Source organism: Myxocyprinus asiaticus, chromosome 5, assembly GCF_019703515.2.
Source record: "Myxocyprinus asiaticus isolate MX2 ecotype Aquarium Trade chromosome 5, UBuf_Myxa_2, whole genome shotgun sequence".
NCBI classification, from domain to species: Eukaryota; Metazoa; Chordata; class Actinopteri; order Cypriniformes; family Catostomidae; genus Myxocyprinus; species Myxocyprinus asiaticus.
This window is the reverse complement of record NC_059348.1, coordinates 33,671,396-33,692,334: the sequence shown is the minus strand read 5'-3', so window position 1 is coordinate 33,692,334 and position 20,939 is coordinate 33,671,396.

Genomic DNA, 20,939 nt, shown 5'->3' with positions numbered 1-20,939 from the left:
ACTGTTGACTTGGGCTTGTTGTTTTATTGTTTGGTTTGCTTGTTTTGTTTACATGTGCTTTTATGTTTGAGCATTAGCTGAAAGCACTATATAAAGTAAACATATTGTTATTATTTTCATTATTTGTGATAGTAACTAATCAATTGCATGACACAGTGTCATGTGCTGTCAAAATGGCAGTGCCCATGAGGGGTGACCCACTCCATGTAAAATTAAACAGCTTTTATTGGGTTTCTGATATGTCTGGAGTCTTCATCTCATGTGAGTGTACATCATTTTAAACATATTTCTAAAAAAATGCTATTCATCTCTTCATTTGTAAAACTTTTTTATTTAGCAAAACCAATCAGCTTATGCATGATGGTTATTAATAAAGTATTTATTATTTATTTAGTAATGACTTTGGGCAAATTTACATAGTATATTTCTGTTATATCGATATTGAATTTAGCCATGATGATGATGAATGTTACTAGCTGTTATGTTAGCATGGGAAATTATCTTTTGCACTTTAAGCTGCAGTACTTTAGTAAATCATTTATTTTCACATCCTGAAGTTGATTTACCCTTTAAAAGACAGAGAAAACGAATAACCATAAGGGTGCCTGCAGTAGCCATGATCTCTTGAGGATAACCTCTCATGAACGGAGAAACGTTCATTAATTTCTTCAGCTTCATTTTGAAACTGATAAGAGAAATACATAACATGGAACACAGAAGTTTCCTCCCACTTGTAAATGCAATAATATGAAAACATCAACCTCAAATAAATCATTCTGACTAGATTTATGTGAGCCTCCCCCAGAAACTCATAAGAATTAGTTTCTTGTAATACAAAAAAGAGATGTTTTTCTGAAATACTGAGCCATCTCCTGCAATAAGAACCATTAGATATGATAAATATATATCTAATTTCCAAAAATTACTGTCATTGGGTTTTATTTTTCTGCCCTTTTAATTGTTTCTTGTATATCTTGTGAGGCAACAAAAGACAGCTATTTTATTTTTCTAATGAAGTTTCCGAACTAAAGCCTGCCTAGTGTTTTCCACCCTTAGGAAATATTCTTTGATTATGGGTTTCAGAGGGAGAAGGAAAACAGCAATAGAAGTAATTTTATTTGAGGCATAAGGGAAAATGAAAAACTCTTAGTGGCATGCCTCCCTGTAATTGCTCTCACCAAGATGGCTCATGTTGTCTCATCCTTGGAGAAACATCACAGAATATTGCAGCAGGGGAGGAGAAGTGTGCAGACTAATGGTTTGATTGATTGCTCTCAAGAAGTGATTAGCTTATTTTCTTATTTTCTTTTAATATCCATTTCCTTTTTATGCTTGTTGGGTTTAGACATGTTGGATAGGACATGTTTAATTAAAGTACTGGTACCAAAGAGAATGCAGCAGAAAGGTTTCAGAAAACTACTACTGTCATATGCATGTTATTCCATTTGTGCTGACAAGTACAAAGTTTTAAAATGAAGTGCTTTGATTCTTGATCTTGTGTTGATGCATTTAAGTAGGATTTCATATTTTCATATTTGTGTTTCATTAATTATAAATATGAACAATAATGATGTGGAATGATGCATGATAAGGTGCTGTATTTTCAATGACCTACCAATATGAGCATTTGAGGTTTGTGCACCAAGATTAAGTGCATCCTTTTCTGATCAGAATGAACAGAAATCCATCATTCAAAATAGTACAAATATTTGTCTCATCCCTGTTTGGCCTAAAAATAGGGCTATTCCATATAAAAGGCACAAAAAAAAAAAAAGAAAAAAAAATATATATATATATATATATATATATATATATATATATATATATATATATTCAGTTGATGAATTTACAGATTTTGCATATCAGTGCAGGCATCATAGATTGAAATCCATTCCATATTACAGATAGCTTTTTGATGCCTTTCCATTATGAGGATGTCACCTGAAGGTCGAATGAAAATGCCATCCAAAGACAGGCAGTTTACTGATGGCTCAGAGCCCACTTCTAGTTGGTAAAATATCCCCTCATAGGTTAACTTCAGTCTGCACAGTGATGATAGAGAAACAGAGACACAGCCAGTGTTTTTTAAAGCTTCAATTTAAGCTTCATAATGCATTTTAATAAGCATATGATTTACATTGGAGGAAACAGTCCAAACTGAAATTCATATCTCAATAACTTACTATGTAGTCTAGACAAAAAAAAAGGTTAATAATGTTGACAATTTGTAAAAATTGTTCACAATTTTGAACAGCAGACTATATAGTAAATGTGAACTCATTTAAGCAAAGTGAAGTCAGGCCAGTGGGTGGGGTAAATGAGCTTCAACAGGTTAAGACTGGCTTTACAATGACTGTCATGTACATTGCTGAAGCTAAAATGACATTGTCTTGAAAAATATTTATTTCTGTAGCACCAAAATAAAATGATGTAGCCTATTAATATGTTTTACTGCTTTGCTCAGTTAAAAGTCATAATTAACTTTCAATATTTCCAAAAATTACCAAAATGGACAAGGCTTTAGAATGTGGATATGTGGATGCATGTGACACAGTCCTTTTTCTATTGATCTGTTAGCTTCAATGAGAGCAAAAAATAATAATAATAATAATAATAAACAATTGCCAACTATGCACATGATACTTGCTGTCTTTATTTGTGCAACAGCATAGCAGAAAAAAATATATAATATGCTACAGTGATTCTGCACATTGGCACCACCTGACTTACAGATGGGAAAAACCCAAGGTCGCAAGTGAAGCTATTTCAATAGTTTTACCTGCGTTTCCCTGGGAACACTTTTTTTTACTTAATCAACCTGAACAATGTCTCTCTCTGCCTTAGCGCTAAGTCCCTGATTGCTTTTGTTGCATGGCAGCACAATCTTCTTCCCAGAACAAGCCTACATCCCCTGTCTCGTTAAAACACTGCAAACAGTGCTGGCTTTCAGACACCCTAACTTAAGGAGTTTGATGAGGCTAAGAATCACATAACCTTGTGAATACTTTTCATTAAATATACATCACTCATTCTGGCTAGGGATTAGAAAGGAAAATATTTTAATTTGAATGAGCAGGCTGAAAAATGATTAAAGGTGATGTGTGTAATATTTCTGGATGTTAACCCATTCATACGTACCATTGCACATATGTGATGGTTAATAACTGGGCCCCGCAGACTAGCATCATACATATGTGTTTCTGCAACAGCCAGTTACGTTACACGCTTCCAGATTCAAATCGGCTTTCGCACCGACACAGGCTACGCTGGTCAAGCGTCTGTAGTTTATATTTGCTCAAACAGTTACTCATACGTATATTTATAAACTAAGAATACGTTTATTTTATATACATACATCCAAAGTACCAAAGTACCATGATAAAAAGTTTACAGCTTGTATACACAGTCAATACATCAAACGCGATCTTCCTCCATGGCGTGGTGCCATTTGTTTACATTAGTAGCGGTTGTCATTCATCAAACAAACAGCTTCTCAAAGAGTCTTTTCAAGCACATAATATGTTTATTTTATGTAACAAACAGCCTAATTGTCACCAAAGTACCACGATAACAGTTCACAGCTTGTATATGCACAGCCATCATATCTAAATTCAATCTTTCCATGCACGCAGCCACGTTTAATTATTAGGTGCAGATGCGGTTTTCATTCACACAGACAGTAACTCAAACAGTCTTTTCAGGCATATAATAAGTTTATTTTCTGAAACAGACAGCCAAACTATCACAAAAGCACCACGACAACAGTTTAGAACTTGTATACTCACAGTGTAAACATGCTGATCGAGCGTGATTATCCGATGCATGCAGCCAAATCTGTTTACATTAGCGCTTGCCACACACACACACATACAAGGTCTGAGAAGTCAAACGGTACACATAGGTAAACCAGACTGCTGATATTATTTGTTCATTTGTTTTTTTAAGCAATAAAAAAAAAACGAAATAAAACAAATACAGTACAGCAGACATAATTCCTTTGTTCACATGTTTACTATATTATATACAGTATTTTGTTTTATTTATTTTTTATGACAAGAAATACTTGTCTACACTACTGGCTGTGCAGTGTCACGTGCAAAAATAACTAACTCAAGGGGGCACTACAGGGGAATTTAAACAATACTCATGAAAGGTTAAAATAGTTCTAAAATACAACTTTAAGTCGTTCGGATTTCCCAAAATTGTAAGCACTGTGGTGCTAGCAAATGGTTCTGTTTGTTTGAGAATCACAGCCAGCTCAACCAATGGTGCGAGACCAATGTTAGATGGGGAAATGTTCAGGAAACGTGCATATTAGTGGCATCACTTTTACTATTCCTCTGACCTTTGTTTAGGTATATTCCAAAATCCCTTACCCGGTTCTTCTTCTTCAGAACGTTTCTGGCATCATGAAACTTTATTTAGGAGATGGTTGCTATGACTTTTATAAACAGTCTGGTTTATGATGTTCACCTGGTGGGTGAAAAAATCCTATAGACTTAAAGGAATAGTTCACACAAAAATGAAAATTCTCTTATCATTTACTCACCCTTATGCCATCCCAGATGTGTGTGACTTTATTTCTACAGCAGAACACAAATGAAGATTTTGGTCCATACAATGTAACTGAATGGGTGCCACAATTTTGAAGCTCCAAAAATCACACAAGTCAGCATAAATGTAATCCATATGACTCTAGTGGTTAAATCAATGTCTCCAGATGTGATTTGATAGGTGTGAGTGAGAAACAGATCAATATTTTAGTCCATTTTTACCATAAATTCTCCTCCCTGCTCAGTCAATTTCCACTTTAACTTTCACATTCTTCTTCTTGTGTTTTTTGTAACTCACATTCTTCATGTATATGCCCCCAACTGGGCAGGAAGAAGACTTTCAAGCAAAAATTGCTTAAATATTGATCTGTTTCTCACCCACACCTATAATATCACTTCAGAAGATATGGATTTAACCAGTGGAGTCATATGGATTACTTTTATGCTGCCTTTATGTGATTTTTTTGGAATGTCAACATTTTGGCACCCATTCACTTGCATTGTATGGACATACAGAGCTGAAATATCCTTCTAAAACTCTTAATTTGTGTTCTACAGAAGAAAAAAAGTCATACACATCTGGGATGGTGAGTAAATGATGAAAGAATTTTCATTTTTGGGTGAACTTTTCCTTTAACATTGAAATGCGATCAGAGTGCTCATGCCTCTGGATCAGAACATCATAGAGACTTGGGGGTGGGCTCATTTGATGCTGGCTAGCAAACAGTCGTTTAGTAACTGCCAGGCAACTGTCAGGTCACGCCTTAGCAACCATCCAGAGCACCTTAGCAACCATATAGCAACATGACTCAGCCATATTTCGTTACCAGAACATTGTAGAGACATGGATCCCATCTTGCCCATGAGGCAGAAAATAAACACAGAAATTGTTCCCCTCCAAAAATTTACATTTTCCCTGGCTGATTTCAGTTCTTGAAATCAGCAAGCAGACAATGTAGGATGGTTTTGTTTCATCAAGTATTGATGTAACATGCCTGAACATGCTAAATAAAATGAGAAGATAACCATCTGTGTGTATGGAAATAACTCTGTGAGCACGAGGCTTACACTGGCCTTTGACCTGCTGACATACAGTCAGCTGTGAACACACACACATCTGTGCGGTCACTTTCTCTGCAGCATGCTACTGTGATTTTTTTTATTTTAATTGTGAACTAATGATCTACAGAACATGACACAAAGATGTCCAGTCCTGGAAATGAGACAGGAAAAGACCATAAAAGAGGAAACAGACAGTTGTGCCGATCACCACATAATAAGATAATCAAACTTTTGTATTTTTTTTTTTTTTTTTTTTTTTGTGTGTGTGTTATCTGGCATTTCAGATGTTGTGGCCTGATGTAGCACACTGATACAGTTGGATCAGTGATGTGGGAATGCATTACCCCTGCGCTCTCTGGCTGAGGGAAAGGAGCACTCCCAAGGGACAGTGGCGCTGTATTCTGCCAATGTTATTTCCCGGACAAATTGCACACTTATTGCATTTTGACCTGTTTGGCAGCCTGGTATTGATTTTTGAAGCATTACAGCAATATGAGGATGAAAGGGTTTCTCAGAGGGAAGGCTGCAATAAGCTTGTTTGCTACCTCTTCTCACTTCTTCTGGCTCTGTTGTTTTTGTGCTCCCTGGTCAATAAAATAAATTCTATGAAAATCTCTGAAATATTACCTGACAAGTGACTTCCTCTTTGGACCAGTGCGAATAGAAAGTTAATTAAATAAACACAGATCTCATTTCAATAAAACATAATGTCAATAAAACTTCATGGCCCAGTGCAGCTTTAACCTGTTGCTTGTTGTTGGATCAAGTCAAGGGTGCCAACCTCACTGTATTTCCCATCATCTGTCTTTCATTCTGTTCCGGTGTGTGCCAAAGATAGGATGGTATCCACAGGATGAACAAATGGTGTCTGTCTCCATGGAGCATTAGTTGGTCTTTAGCATGTATTATTGATTTGACTCTCCTAATCACTGTCTCTGCTGTCAGAAACCACATTGTAATGTGGGCAGACAAAGTGCTTTGAAAACATTTCAGACATTGCCTTGGCTGTCAATTTAGTTTTTGTAAACACTTGTCAGTTGTCTCTTTTTGACTGCAGTAATGTTTTCATGTCTTTAAGGTGCACTCAGTAACTTTTTGTTCATGTCATCTTGGACTTACAGTGACACCTAGTGATGTGGATGCAGCATCATTCAAAATCAATAGTTTCTAGTGACAGATGCCATTGTAGAAGTTCACTATTCACAATCAACCATGATAAATTTAATCCAAGAGTGAAAGTGTCCAATAACAAGACAGTTACTGAGATTAAGCAAGTATTCAGCTGGTCATGTGATTCTAAAATGGCAGCCCCCATGAGTGCACCCCTGCCCCATGAAGAATAAAATAGCTTTTATAAGGTTACTGATATGAGTCTCATGTGAATCATTCTCATGATTTTATCCATATGTTTCAAAATTACAACACATTTCTTTAGAAGTAAAACATTTTAAAAGGGAAACCATTACTGAATGCACCTTTAAATACAAAATGACAAACATGTAAGATAAAATTGATTAAAAAAATGGAATGATAAAAAACATAGTGAACGTTTACATTTTGAAAAAAATTTTATTTTCCTAATGCTTTGAAGGAATAACTCACCCAAAAATGAAAATTCTGTCATAATTTACTCACCCTCATGTTGTTTTTAATCCATATGACTTTCTTTTTATTCAAAACACAAGAAGAGGTTTAAATGAATCACAAACAGTCTTTGCCAGTTGTTCTTGCATGAACACATGCCACTGTGAATTAACGGATGTAAAAATTTTAGCTGAAAACTGACTTATATTTTAGGTTGTTTCTCACCAAACATATTGTTTGATTTGGAAAGACTTGGATTATAATGCACAAATCACATGGACCACTTTTATGATACTTTCAGATCCTTTAAGTTTTAAAAGTGAGTCACTGTCCACTGCCACTGCATTCAAAAGACAAGCTGTGATATTTATAAAAACATATCCTTTTGTGTTCCGCATAAGAAACAAAGTCAAACAGAATTGGAGCATCATAGGAGTAAATTACGAAAAACTTCCATTATTGTGCGAACTATCCCTTTTTTATAGCACACTAAAGAATATTGAGGTCTAATATCAACTCTTTGCGGTTCTCCACTTAGTTGGCGGAGTTTAAATAAATGTTATACTATTGTTTAGTATGGGCAAACAAGATCCAACGGTCCTGATATCGCAGAAGATTTAAGGACATAAAACCTCATGGCATAACCTCCCTGCCAAAAGCCCACTGAATCATGAGAAATAGCAATCAATCTTCGAACTATATACTTCGAAGTTCTTCGAAAGTCTAGAAAGACATTTTCACCTGTGAGATTACGGCATCAAAATCATTTCAGCACACAGACACATTCTTTTTCACTTGAAAGTGTAATGTTGCACCTGAGCATACCTGAGACCTCTTTTTTGCATGACCGGAATCCATCATACTCTTTCAAGGCCTCACGTGATTCTCACTCAAAGCTTGATTCATCTGCACACATTTGCTTAGATATTTGATTAAATAGACAGAAAGCTTAGTGTTGTTTGAGTATGAGGGATTGTATCTCTTTCAAAAGACTTCCACTTAATTGCAGCAATGAAGGAAAGCAAAGTCACGTCATGCCAGACTGTACCAATATTATCCATCTGCAGAGCCGCAGAGCCATATCACAGCAGTTTCAGGCCAGCAGCACCAGGCTAGCAGTCTTAGGCCAGAAGTTAGGGCGGAGCTAATGACCAAACAACAATCATGGCGGAGAACACGGTGAGTTATTTTCTTCATAATATCTTAAAAAATCTATCATTATTTGGTGAATAATGAATCTATATATTAATGCTTAGTTTTTATCGGCCTACTACTGAATCTTTAGGTGTGTTTCATGTTATTCTTATTGAAGTTTGAATTTTTTGACATGCTTTAATAATTCAAATATTTTTCTGGGGACATTTCGATACCCTTCGGATTTTGTTTTGTAAATAGTCATTCTGATAAAATCACTGAAACTTTTTTTTTAATATTTCTGAATATAAATGGGTTGTTCCCTTTTGTTTTGTTTTATTTAGGCCTATGGTTTGTGAGTATATGGTAGATTACTAATACTCTTGAGTGCTGTACGTATTTTGTTGCATTTGTCAAAGCTCCCGAAATTGAGCAATGCATGTGGTGGATTTTTCCCTTGTAGAGACATATTACGATTTTGAGAGGTCAAACATTATCATTCAGTTACAGCAATGCAAACGTGTTGCAGCAATTTTCACTACACTTTTTGTATGGCAAGTATATTTAAGCTGACAAGACTGGACAAATTAAAATTAAATCTCCAAAGCCACGCCAACAAGGCAGCTGTCAATGGAGATATAAACACCTTGGGTTGTTTGTCAATATATGTAGCACAAACATTATATTTACTTTACTTTTCACAGATGTGGCTTGGGCTGTAGAGCATCACTCCATTTCCACTGTTTGTACTGAGCAACTACAGTTTTAAGGAGAGACGATTTTGAAAATCATTCACATTTGTAAACATAAACAGCATTCAACTTCAGCCAAAATGCCACTAACCACCAGTGCAACAGTGCCCACGCCAGCGGTCAGAGACACACCATAAACCAACAGTGCAAAAGTACCCACGCCACCGGTCAGAGACACACCATCAATCACCAGTGCAACAGTGCCCACGCCAGCAGTCAGAGACACACCACCAGCCTCCAGTGCAACAGTGCCCACACCAATGGTCAGAGAAACACCATCAACCACCAGTGCAACAGTGCCCACGCCAGCGGTCAGAGACACACCACCAACCACCAGTGCAACAGTGCCCACGCCAGCGGTCAGAGACACACCAACAACTTACAGTGCAACAGTGCCCACACCAATGGTCAGAGACACACCATCAACCACCAGTGCAACAGTGCCCACGCCAGCGGTCAGAGACACACCACCAACCACCAGTGCAACAGTGCCCACGCCAGCGGTCAGAGACACACCATCAACCACCAGTGCAACAGTGCCCACGCCAGCGGTCAGAGACACACCACCTACCTCCAGTGCAACAGTGCCCACACCAATGGTCAGAGACACACCATCAACCACCAGTGCAACAGTGCCCACACCAATGGTCAGAGACACACCACCAACCTCCAGTGCAACAGTGCCCACGCCAGCGGTCAGAGACACACCATCAACAACCAGTGCAACAGTGCCCACACCAATGGTCAGAGACACACCATCAACCACCAGTGCAACAGTGCCCACGCCAGCGGTCAGAGACACACCACCAACCACCAGTGCAACAGTGCCCACGTCAGCGGTCAGAGACACACCATCAACCAACAGTGCAACAATTCCCACGTCAGCGGTCAGAGACACACCACCAACCACCAGTGCAACAGTGCCCATGCCAGTGGTCAGAGACACACCATCAACCAACAGTGCCCACGCCAGCGGTCAGAGACACACCATTAACCACCAGTGCAACAGTGCCCATGCCAGTGGTCAGAGACACACCACCAATCACCAGTGCAACAGTGCCCACACCAATGGTCAGAGACACACTATCAACCAACAGTGCAACAGTGCCCACACCAGCGGTAAGAGACACACCATAAACCTCCAGTGCAACAGTGCCCACGCCAGCGGTCAGAGACACACCATCAACCACCAGTGCAACAGTGCCCACACCAGCGGTCAGAGAAACACCATCAACCACAAGTGCAACAGTGCCCACGCCAATGTCAGAAACACACCATCAACCACCAGTGCAACAGTGCCCACGCCAGCGGTCAGAGAAACACCATCAACCACAAGTGCAACAGTGCAACAGTGCCCACGCCAGCGGTCAGAGACACACCATCAACCAGTGCAACAGTGCCCATGTCAGTGGTCAGAGACACACTATCAACCACCAGTGCAACAGTGCCAACACCAGCAGTCAGAGGCACATCATCAACCACCAGTGTAACAGTGCCCACACCAGCGGTCAGAGACACACCATTAACCACCAGTGCAACAGTGCCCATGCCAGCGGTCAGAGACACACCACCAATCACCAGTGCTACAGTGCCCACACCAATGGTCAGAGACACACTATCAACCAACAGTGCAACAGTGCCCACACCAGCGGTAAGAGACACACCATCAACCACCAGTGCAACAGTGCCTACGCCAATGTCAGAAACACACCATCAACCACCAGTGCAACAGTGCCCACGCCAGCGGTCAGAGACACACCACCAACCACCAGTGCAACAGTGCCCACGCCAGCGGTCAGAGACACACCATCAACCAGTGCAACAGTGCCCACGTCAGCAGTCAGAGACACACCATCAACCACCAGTGCAACAGTGACAACGCCAGCAGTCAGAGGCACATCATCAACCACCAGTGTAACAGTGCCCACACCAGCGGTCAGAGACACACCACCAACCACCAGTGCAACAGTGCCCACGCCAGCAGTACGAGACACACCACCAACCAACAGTGCGACAGTGCCCACGCCAGCGGTCAGAGATACACCACCAACCACCAGTGCAACAGTGCCCACGCCAGCGGTCAGAGACACACCACCAACCACCAGTGCAACAGTGCCCACACCAGCGGTCAGAGACACACCACCAACCTCCAGTGCAACAGTGCCCACAACAGCGGTCAGAGAAACACCACCAACCACCAGTGCAACAGTGCCCATGCCAGCGGTCAGAGACACACCACCAACCACCAGTGCAACAGTGCCCACACCAGCGGTCAGAGACACACCACCAACCACCAGTGCAACAGTGCCCATGCCAGCGGTCAGAGACACACCATCAACCACCAGTGCAACAGTGCCCATGCCAGCGTTCAGAGATACAGCATCAACCACCAGTGCAACAGTGCCCACACCAGCAGTCAGAGACACACCACCAATGACCAGTGCAACAATGACCGCACCACTAGTCAGACTGTGGGGCTTTCATGTTGGAATATAGAGTAATCGTGTTTTTGACATAAATAAACCTTGGTGTGCTTTATAAGTATTTATTGAAAGAAAGAATAAGCACACATACATTAACATCTATTCAGTTGAAAGATGCTTTTATTTAAAACAACTTACAGTGCATTCAATCTATTGACTTATAAGTTTATGCATTTCCTGGGAAACCAAAATGTTGTTACTGTCATCCTTGCACTATTTCTGCTGGTTGAAATGCAGGAGCTCTGTAGCTCAACAGGTAGAGCATGGATCATGCTTAACCTGGCATATGCAATACTGTAAATACATATTTGCATAGTGCTTTTTATGCAATTTGAACTGTTCTTGAAATTGTATTTGTTGTTTTTCAGTATGCTCTGCACATTGTCTTGGGTGCACCCTTTGATTTTACCTCTGCAAGTAATTTATTACCACTTCAAGTAATTAAATTGGACTTCATGCTGTTGTTGCAGTTGATATTTAAAATTGTCTTTTTTCTGTCTTCAAGTGTGACCTTCCCATTATAAGGAAATAGTGGACTCTAATTCTTTTGAAGAACTTTGGAGTTATATCTGAAAGGTATCTCTCTATTTCCCTTAAGACCACACTAGCCACCCCCTGAATGACAGTTCTAAATCAACCAAAAATGCATGTTTCAGGATAGAAGCCTTTGTTCAGGAGTCACTTCCAAGAGGAGAACAAGGCACTCCCAGCAGCAATGAGGTACAGTATGTGTCAAATATAGACATATACATATAGATATGTATGGATATACGTATATATCACACACACACGCACATATACTGTATAAACAGTATATGTAGGTGTTGTTGCAAATATTAAAACCAAAAATTGTATTATTCTTTACTCTTCTCTAATGAAGGAGCTACCAATCATTAAAGACCTCAAAACAGTTGTGAAATGGCTGCATGGGAATAAACAACTGTTCAGGGGCACAGTTGAAGAGCCTTGTTTCCTACAGTTGGAAGAAGAGGACAAGGAAAGGGCCATCCGCCATCTTTCTGAAGAACCAGAACTTTCCAGAGAGACCTTCACATTTTAATTTCTTTTTAGGGATGACATGGAAATTTGTTTCCTGGAATTACATGATAAGACGGGCCTAAGAGTCAGTTGTTCTTTTGATAAGTTTTAATTTGTCTATTTGTTGTATAAAGTTTGAGTGTTTCTGTTAAAATGTTGTTGCTGTTGTTTACAAGTTGTTTAAACTATTAATTTAGTTCTATTTTATATATATTAACATTTATTATTAGTCTTCTAATTGTTCAATGTACATTTTTGCCAGGCTTTGAAATTGAATGTTTATTTTTAATTTTATATGATTGAATATATACTGTATGATATTAAATGTCCATGCTTTGTTCCTTTCTTAAGTACTATTTGTAACATCATGAACATGAAGGAAATCATGTTATCTTGGGTAATTATAATGGGTAACACTTTAAAATAAGGTTCCATTTGTTAACATTAGTTTACTAAATTTGTTAACATGAATAACAATGAGCAATACATTTGTGGCATTTGTTAATTTTGTTTATTAATGTTAACATTTACCAATATATTTTTAAAATTAAAAGTTGTATATGTTAACATTATGCACTATGAACTAACAAAGAACAATTGTGTGTTTATCCATTAACATTACCAAGATTCATAAATAATTGTTAAAAATAATATATGATTTTTGCACCTCTGGCTGTGACGTATGGCTCTGCAGATAGATATATCTGGACTGTGCAAGGTTATCCCTTTATCCAACACCTGGAAGCAGCAAATAATAGAGAGAGAGGTTTTTTTTTTTTTTTTTTTTTTTAATGCATTAAGATGAATACATTTCAACAGTTCAACTCAGTACATGTGCGTAATGAAATTTATAGTTGATGAAATCAGAGGGTGAAAGATATAGCTACATAATTCAACAGGATGCATATAAGGTAACAAATGCCTTCAGAAAAGAAAGTGCTAATGACACGGAGGAGTGACAATGTGAGTGCTGTGAAAATGTGTTGGAGAAGAGGTTTAAAACAATGCAGATGAACCGATGATGGATTTGTTGAGTTTTTCGAACTGGAACATTAGGAATACAGTGCAGCATTTGAATAATCCAGTAAAAGTTCCCTGGAATTTTTTCCTCACCACCAACTCACACATATATACTCACAAGGCTGCTGAGCAGACAGATTATATACAGATAATTAGAGCACCGGATAATATACAGTACTGTGCAAAAGTTTTTGGCACTTAAGATGTTTCACAAAAACATTTGTCTTAAGATGGTTATTTATATCTTCAGCTTTAGTGTGTCAATAGGAAAAATACATTTTAGACTCCCAAACATTACTTTTGCAAATAGAAATGATTAGAATAGAAGAACAGGGAGCCCTGTAACAGATATCATGGCCCCCACAAGCCCCCCACTGAACATTGAGTCAGTCTAGGATTACATGAAGAGACAAGCAATTGAGACAGCATAAATAGATAGAAGAACTGTGGCGAATTCTCCAAGAAGCTTGGAACATCCTATCTGCCAAAAAACCAAAACAAACTGTGTCCAGGTGTCTTTCAGGACATGATTAGAATCCCGTGTTCAGTAGGGGTTGGCGGATAGATCGTAAAGTATAGAAACTTTCGATAATGATGTTGAATCTAGAGGATAGATACTTCGACACTAAATCTGATTTTTTTGGACGCTGTCACTCAAATCCATTTAGGTTTTTGTGGTCTGAACAGGACAAAAACACATTACATTTTTACATGCCTCATCCAAACCACATTCGTAGGTGGTTTGGAATCTGATTAAAATCAGATTTTTCTTAATGAGTCTCAGTCTGAATGGTCAGATCGGATTTCATGTTGGGTTTTTTCGTCATTTGCTGTGCGCGACGGTTGCTATACGTCAGGTTTTGCGACGAGAAAACATACCGCGCTCTGATTGGCATAATTAATGCCTTCACAGAGCACTTCAAATTTAATACAATAAAAATGACTTCAAAAGTGAGTTCAGCCTGTTTTATTACACATTTCAGCCCTACAAAACTCTCACAGTGGAAGGTAAAGTCTTTTGAACAGGATATAGAGATCATCGCTTCTGAATGAAACACACCCATACTGTATATTTATATGTTACAGGGCACACAAAGCACTGCAAATCTCTTTTAATAATACAGACATTGGCTTAATTTACCCAGAGAGATGTGCTAAGGTGCAGTAACCCATACTGGTTGTGAGAAACCACAATGCGATAAAGTACTGAATGTCAAGCGAATACGAGACCTTTGAGCACAGGACGCGGATCCTCGTCTCACCATCTGACCTTTTTATGATTTAATCATAAAATACGGGATGTTTCACTCTCTGCTAAAATGCAGGACCCCAAGATAAAAGGCGTCCCATATGGTATGTCGTAATTTCGGGAAAAATACAGGATGTCCCCGTTAAACGGGAAGCAACAGAAGCAACAAACATTGCATATGCCACCTCTCCCACTTTGAAGCTGTTGTCTGTGAAGAGTGTTCATATTTGGATACTGCCCCCATGAAAAGCATATGGTAAAACATCCATCGCTAAAATATCATGCATGTGGTGAATATACGCAAGTTTGCTGTGTTACCATGACAACCAGTGTGGATGCGATAGCAAAAGCAACCGAAGCAACAGAAAAAATCTGATCTGGCCACATAACTGCAGTTTGAACAGTCACTCAAAAGAATCTGATTTGAGGAAAAATTGGATTTTTCCTGCGGTGTGAACAAAGCCTTACTAAACTAGTGGTTTTACTATTTCTTTACCATGAAATCTATTGTGTTTCATAAGACTCAAAGTGAAAAAAAAGAACTATAACTAAATAGTGCACGCCTGGAGCCATTTCTCCTCCTGCTCCTCTTAATGCACAGTAAAGCTGAAAGACACATGCAGTCGCAAGACTTTAATTTTTTACTGTCTCCAAGCAGTCGCAGACAGCACTCATTTGATATATATTTATTAAAAATGTTTTTAAATGTATTTATTTTATCAACATATTTATCTTAAATTAGCTGTTACACGATGGAAAATTATCTGTTGTTAATAAATGATGAACAATAATAGATGTCTGATGATTTGCAGTTTAGGCCTATAAATAAAAAGGTGATGGCTTTTAAATATTAAGTTAAATGACTAAAATTACTAATTTTATCCTCAGACATCTAAAAAAAAAAAAGAATTTTAATAGAGGTATCGGTATTAATATTGATATTGGCTGAAGGGCCGGTGTTACCCCTGTCTCTTCAGCCTATTGATGAGTTGAATACATTCACTAACAATTGTTTTAATCAAAAGGTAATCATTGTCAACTTAACCATGTGCATTTATTATAATTATGAATGTTACAAGTCATTTGTTTATTTGACCTCTGAGGGGTGACTGAGGATCTGATTTATGTCAGCAATGCAGTAACAGTGCTTACTCATATAGCCCGGATACAGACAAATAAAAATGTGAGTTGTAATTATTCACTGATCATTGATAAAAATTTTAGGTGAAGAATTAACTTTCTGTTCCTTTTTACCCATAAATATTCTGAGTCTGCAGGCCCTAAAACTGGGAACAGAGGAACTAAATAGAAGAGCACTCTCAATTTATTACTCACCTCTGACCCTTATCTGATGACCAACTGAGACTTAGTGGTTCCGAATAATCAATGTTATGTCTCTAAATAACATCTTTTGCAAAGATCAACAGTTCACCATGTTTGGATGGTTTCCAAAAATATCTGTATGGTTAACCTATCAGAATCCTGTAAAGCTGTAAACATGATGTCGATTCATTTGCATATGCCTATAATTGTTGTTTCAGTAATCCAAGCTAGTTCGAGGATATATCCTCAACTCATTTTCTGTTTCTGTCTTTTGCCAATGGAAATGTGGAGAACTTTGTTTTCAGTAAATTCTCTCTCAACTGAGTGAAACTCAGCTTTGACTCCTGGCCATCATTGTTCATACTGGTCTCTTTACTGGGAATAGCTGTATTCCCCGACACTGCAGTACTGGCCTTGATAGTACTTGGTATCGGATCAAAAATAAAATAAGTGGTATCATCCATCCCTAGTGTTCAGATGATCAACAGAGTAGTTCTGACAAGAGGAGATTAATGAACTGTATGTTGCAACACCTCAGACGAAAGATATGTCAAAAGACTTGAAAATAAAAACATTACATTATACAAATGATTCATTATCTATATGCACTTCATTATCTCTGCACTCCATCAACCCGAATAGATGCCCATGCCCTTTGCTTGTCTTGTTATAGATAGAAAGTCCTATAAATTCAGTTCATCCGTGCTATTTCTTCAGTTGCTGACAGGGATCTTGCCACCCTGATGTAATCTCACCTCATTAACATTTTAGGTGACGAGACTGTCATGGCCCTTATCAAGAATTCATGAGTAAGGCTAATGGCCATATTAACATTTTAGAGTCAGTAAATCACATCAAATGTATGTCTGTTTGTCAGTGTGTGAGAAGAGGGAATGAGAAACTCCTTTGTTAGTTCTCAAGCACAAAGATAGGTAGTTCTTCTTGATCCTCTATGAGTGGGTGAAAACACCAAGTCAATTTCACACACACATTAGATTTGGAACTGTCTTCCCATGCAGCACAATACTTCCTTGAGAAGGACTCGAAGAATTCAACTCTAGAAAGGTTATCTAGAGTGCAACACTAATTAGATTAAATTTACATCTATGCAGAATTTTGCTGAATTAAAGTAGCTTGATGAATCACTCGAAAGAGCACAAGACCCCAAAGAACACAAGGCTGTTTTCAGCCCTTTGTTCACATGGAGTGAGATGCTATCTATTACCTCGCCATAAACAGCGTGAGAGAGTCTCCGTCTCAGCGGCTCCCGTTGACACCCGCCTGCCTGAGAGGGGGCGTAGCGCTGAGAGGAGGATTTTAACACAAACAACAGTCTCAAGACAAAGTGGCACAGAACAAAAAACACATCGAGGTGACGGTGTGAGCACAGACTGGTGCCGCAGAAGTGTGCAAGCTCGGTCAGTCTGTGGGCCAATCTATGGCACCGCGTCCTGGCAGGGAAGGCGCAGCCTTGCGCGGTGACTCACCTCTCTGTCAGGACAGTGGCATTATGGCACAGTGAGTGTGGAGCGGTGATCACACCCACAAATTACATGGAAACTCAGCTCAATTTCTTCACTGAAACAGATACTGACAGCGGTGTCTGGGGCAGAGGTGTGCCACCCCTCTCTACGGCCTGATCAGACACAAATTGGACAGTTTCATGTTTAGTGAGCACACAAAATGATGTGTTTGTTGCAGAGGTGTGAACAGAGGTCACATGCAAAAGCCTTTTATAATCAAGCATAAGTGTGATGTAGCCTGTCACAAGATCACCCACACTGTAAAAAGTGGTAACTTGTTACCTTAAAAGAATATGCCAGGTTCAATATATATTAAGCTCAATCAATAGCATTTGTGGCATAATGTTGATTACCGCAAAAAACTATTTCAACTTGTGCCTCCTTTTCTTAAAAAAAAAAGAAAAAAAAGAAGCAAAAATCTGGGATACAGTGAGGCACTTAGAAGTAAATGGGGCCAATACATAAACGTTAAAATACTGTTTCAAAATCAGCCTATAGTCACAAGATGTAAATAATTTGCGTGTTAACATGATTTTAATGTGATGTGCTAACTAACCTTTTCTCTGCAAAGTTATATAAAAGTCTCTCTGGCAAGTCAGTCCACTGTCGGCCATCTTTGGAACACTCTCGGGAGACTATTTCCAGTCATGACAATGCAGCTCCTATGTACTTGAATGGGGGAACACCGAAATCTCAAAAACGGTTGGTCAAGATTACGATCAAAGAACATATTTTAAATCAGCAGTAAAATCGGACAAAGCTGGAATCATAAACTGTGCTTCTTAACCTCATATTATGCTTAAAAAACGCAATCATCCCGGCTTGTATATCTAATGCGCATGCGCGTTCTCGAGTTGATTGACAGGCGATGTCTGTATCTAAAAGGTGATTTTACCATTGACTGTTGGGCATGAGCTCCTTGTTTGGACGTCCCTCAAAAACTGAGATTTAAACAACTTTACCACTCAAAATAACAAACAAAATGTAGGTAAAGAATGAATATAAGTTCTTTAATAAAATATAAGTGCATTGATAAAATGATTAGCTTCACATTTCTGCCTTTAAACCCTCTAAAAATCGGCCCCATTCACTTCCATTGTAAGTGCATCACTTTTTTTTCTTTTTCTTTTTTTTACCTGTTGATGCTCATTGACCCCACCAAATTGACTTTACTTTGCTTAAATTAGTTCACATTTACCATATAGTGTGCTGTTCAAAATTGTTCATAATGTTTAGAAATTATACATCTTTATAATATGTCTGCATTATTAACTCTTTTTTGACTAGACTATATAGTATATGTGAACTAATTTTGGGGGGGGGGGCATGCACATCAACAGGTTAAAGAAAAGGAGGAACGAGTTGAAATTATTTTTTGTGGTAATCAACATTATGCCACAAATGCTAAGCTTAACTTGTATTGAACCTAGACTATTCCTTTAAGGAGCTATTTCTACCCAATTTAACCCTTAGTTTTGTTTTGTAGGTGTAGTCTAATAGATTCATGTTGATTAAGTGATGTTAAATAATGTTTTTTTTTTTTTTTACTTGAATACAAACAGGTAGGCCTAAATTAGATGTTACCACATGAAGCACATTTTTTAGGTTAACAATTTTTTCAGTGCACTTTGCAATACAGCATGATCTAAAAATGCATTACGGGTATTGTTTAGGCTATCTGGGGGAAAAATTTTTTTTATGGCATTATTGTATGATTTACTGTCATCAGGTAAACAATTTTAGCTATACATGATATTGTTCATTTCATTTTGGATTTTAATCATTTACTATATTAATTAAATGAAGCCTTCAGTTTAATCTTAAAATATTCTAATCAGAGTTTTGGGGGAATTAGTAAAGAAACTGAATGACACAGCTTAAATAAAATTTTTGATCAGAACTTTTGACAGTTAAATGGCCTATCTGTATGTCTGCATGAGATACTGTATCATGCAGATCATTTTTGGATTAAGTATTATTCAATTCGGTGATCTCAAGTTAATAAAACACTCATTTTATTTTTACATGAGGTCTTGTCGCATGTGTGTATGATAAATCACATTTTACCTACGCAATAAATGAGATGCAACAGCATGATTTCGTAAGCAGAGAAGCTTCACACTCGTAGCGCTCTGTGACTCTGTGCATACAAGTTTTCATGGGTCTACACTGCCCTCTCTTGGTAACTGAACACACGGTCCAAGGTTTCGAGGCCAGACAAAGCGAATACAAATGCAGAAGTCCGCTTATCTCCCCACGTTCAATAACTGATTGTTTGTTTTATTTTAATCTCATTTTGTTTTAAATACCCCATTAACATTCATTCAGAATAGACTTATTCATTGCATCTGCGGTGATTTAATCACGTATGTTGTTGGACAAGTTTGACCTCTACATTCACTATTTACTTGACAGTGTTGAAAGTGAATAAATAAAAGACAAGCATTTTTCTGATGTGTGTAAAGCGTGAGTCATAAACAATACTAGCTAGTCTGTTCAGGAGTGCATAATGTAAATGTTTTTGGCTCTGAAGTTAGGGTCATTACTACAGTTCGGTGACTTTTCGGCTAGACTATCTTTATTTTCATCATTAAAGGGACATGTTAAAGATTGTACGGGCACAGCGAGTACTGACGCTGACCACCACCCCTGGAGTCGCCAGTTCGAATCCAGGGTGTGCTGAGTGAATCCAGCCAGGTCTCCTAAGCAACCAAATTGGCCACGAGGGTAGAGTCACATGGGGTAACCTCCTTATGGTCGCGATTAGGGGTTCTCACGCTCAGTGATGCTGTGAGTCTCTGCGGTGTCATGCACAGCAAGCCACGTGATAAAATGCGCGGATTGACTCTCAGAATCAGAGGCAACTGAGACTTGACGCCACCCGGATTGAGGTGAGGATAACCGCGCCACCACTTGGACCTAGTAAGTAGAGGGAATTGGGCATTCCAAATTGGGAGAAAAGGGGATAAAATAAAAAATTAAAAGATTGTACAAATCATAAAAGTGCAAGCTCAATGACTGGGCATTTTCAGATTTCCTTGGGTTAGGTGGGTTGCATCAGGGTGGACACTCAGTGGGTAAAACTAGCATGCTCTGTAAAATATATCTAGCTAACATATTTGTAAACATATAGTGATGACTTTATTTATGTTAACATACTGTAACTATATTGTAATCCTATGTCTTTCTAAAACAGGAAAGAAAACAGACATGTGTGG